Source organism: Peromyscus eremicus, chromosome 23, assembly GCF_949786415.1.
Source record: "Peromyscus eremicus chromosome 23, PerEre_H2_v1, whole genome shotgun sequence".
Classification (NCBI taxonomy): Eukaryota; Metazoa; Chordata; class Mammalia; order Rodentia; family Cricetidae; genus Peromyscus; species Peromyscus eremicus.
The window spans coordinates 9,550,245-9,553,168 of NC_081438.1; the positions used below are offsets into that span (position 1 = coordinate 9,550,245).

A 2,924-nucleotide genomic window follows, 5' to 3' on the forward strand; every position below is an offset into this window, starting at 1 on the left:
CTGTGAGAGGTGAAAGTACTTTCGAGGGGACAGATAGCCAAGAAGAAAAGCGCAATAGTTTGGAATGAGCACCAGCTCACTCATAGTCCCTAGGCTTGTCCCCGCCTAGGAGGAGGAGCTTGCCAAATAAATTTGAATAAACATAAGGCTAGAGCTGGTATGCTTCAAGGGGTGTTTCAGAACACCGCACTGTAGCTCCCTGAGAGTCTTTTCTCTGCCAATGTCCTATCGTATTTGATCTCCAGGAAGAGCTACCTGGATGCAGGGGTCTCTGTTCCCACTGTAAGCAGGCAAAACAGCCAAGTGCTCACCTTTGGAATCAGATAGACACGGGTTCGAAACCAGATTCTCCCATCAGCTGATCTCCGTCCCTCTGACTTAATGTCTCTGAACCTCAATCTGTGACATTTCCACAATGAAGTCTTCCTGGGAAGTGATGCTGCCTTTGGACTCTGGGCACTCATTATGCCTCAATAAGAAAGAAAGGTGTAGTAAGGTTGGGGAGACGGCTCAGCCCATGCTTCCTGTGTGAGCATGAACACCCACATTCAATCCCCAGATGCATGTCTCTGTGACACCGGGTTCTAAACTCAATCTCTTCTTTAAAAAAAAAATGAGCATTTGGTTTTTTATTTTATTTTTAATCATGTACATGTGTGTATGTGTGAGGGCATATACACACATGAAAATGGTGTCTGTGGAAGCCAGAAGAAGGTTCCAGATCTTTTGGAGCTGGAGTAACGGGAAGTCATGAGCCACCTGATGTGGGTGCTGGGAATTGAACCCAGGTCCTCTGGAAGAGCAGTCAGTGCTCTTAACCACTGAGCTATCCCTTGAGTCCCCTTAAACCCACCCCTTAAGGTACTAATAACTGTGCTTTTTTTTTTTTTTTTTTTGTCTCACTGCTTTGGTGGGTCAAGAGCAGGTCAGCTGGGTAATTCTGACTCAGAGTCCTTCATGAGGTGGTTTTGATGCAGGCAAGAGCTGCAGTCTTAAACAAAAGCTTGCCTCGGGGCTGGAGGTCTGCAGGCTCCCACTGGCTGTTAGCGGGGAGCCTCGGTGTCTCCCCTATGAACTCTTTCACATACTATTTGGACATCTTCATGCCATGACCACCACTTTTCCCATCGCAAGTAAATCAAGAGGTCAAGGAAGTTACATAAAGACTTTGGGGACCTAACTCTGAAGGCACGGATTGTTGCCTCTGCACAATATAATGGTCACACAGACCAGCTCTGGACTAACGTGGAAGGGACTTACACAAGAGAGTGAACATGGAGACATAAAAACCACAAACATCCTGGGGTAGTGTGTATGTCACCCCTAACAGCTAAGCCTGGCTTGGTGCACGTGCGTGGCCAGGATATTCCAAGTGTCCATCTTTCCAGCCTGAAGTCAGAAGACACAGCCAGAGGCAAGTCATGTGACCTCAGTCCAGCCAATTGGATACCCTCTGTCAAAGCTGTACATCTTTAGTGAATTAGCAAATGGTGTTGGCAAATGCTGCAGCTGAGCACAGCAGTGCACACCTTCATCCCAGCAGTCAGGAGGTGAAGGCTCAATGATTGTGAGTTCAAGGCCAGCCTGGATTACATACCTTCCTATGCCTGGCTTGAGACTTCCGGCCTGCTCTCCCGCCCCCTATAGGGCATCCGTGATTCATTTCCTCGCTTTAAACCTGGTTTTCAAACCTTTCTGACAATTCAGGACTGTCCAGGCAATGCATTGAATAAATTAAATTGTGCTTAAGCCAATCTGAGTTGGCTTGTGCTTCTACACAACCACATCCCCTGACCGAGACCCTGGCTGCTTTTCCACATTTTCTAAAATAAATGTATGTTTCTCTTACGCTTGGGTGGGAGGGCAGGGTAGGGAGAAAAGTCCTTTTGAAAACACTCCAGGGCTCTGGCCAACTAAAGCCTCTCTTGAGGGCCGCCTTTCTTCTTGCAGAGAGTAAGAGTTCTCACCTCATTTGGGCGCAGACATACACAAATCCAGCAAGTTAAAAGGAGGAGGAAGGTGTGAGACCTGTGGGAGTTTGGCTGTGAGTCAAGTCACCGGCCTGTCTACTGACACATGACACCACACTTTGAACACTGGCAGAACCCTGCTCTCACCAATGGCGACAGATAGAGTTCAAGACGCCAAGATCTGAAGACCATCTCCCTCCAGCGTCTCCGTCATCCTTACACCCCCTACCACGCTTTTAGGACCCAAGCCAGAAGAGCCACTGAAGGAAGCTACAAAGACCACAGCTTGCAGATGAAGAGTTAAACGTGGAGACCTTATCCACAGTTGTTACAAGAAAAAATCCAATTATAGGCTCTGGCGTGAAGAGGTGGGGTAGATAGAAAAGAGTCACAATATTGACCTGGCAGGGGAGATGCCATGACCACGAAGGAGGTTTTCCCAGGGCGAGGTTTGTGCATTGTACTCCGGATGTGCTGACCCCTGCGATTTCCCCAAATGTGGGAAAAACTTGACTGCACAATTTGTGGTAGTGGGGCACTGTGTTCATGCTCTCCCCTTAAAGTTAAAAAATAAAAATAAAAAATAAAAAAAGAGTTGAAACAAAGCTGGCTGGGTGGCTCAGTGCATAGGTCCCTGCTGCACGAACATGGGCCCTGAGTTTGGATCCCCAGCTCCCACGTAAAAAGTCAAAGGTGGCCTTGCCCATGCTTGTGACCCCAGTGCGGTGAGGGGCCAAGACAGGAGGATTCCTGGGGACTTACGGCTGCCAGCCTATCTTCAGGTTCAGGAAGAGGCCCTGTCTGTTGGGAGTAAGGTGGAGAACGATAGAGCAGGACACATGATGTCCTCTGGCTTCCAAGTGTCCACAAGAACGTGTATCTGCACACACGTGTGCATACAACCACACACATATAAAATGAGAATCAAGGTGGGGGTGGGACAATTAGGGCCAC

At 48.3% G+C, this 2,924-nt stretch overlaps 1 non-coding gene across 1 annotated transcript; it reads left to right on the forward strand.

The window, feature by feature from the left end:
- Positions 1 to 2,363: 2,363 nt before the first annotated feature.
- LOC131898711 (U1 spliceosomal RNA) lies at positions 2,364 to 2,529 on the forward strand. Its single transcript, XR_009376013.1, has one exon. It is a non-coding gene; the product is annotated as a U1 spliceosomal RNA (small nuclear RNA).
- Positions 2,530 to 2,924: the final 395 nt, after the last annotated feature.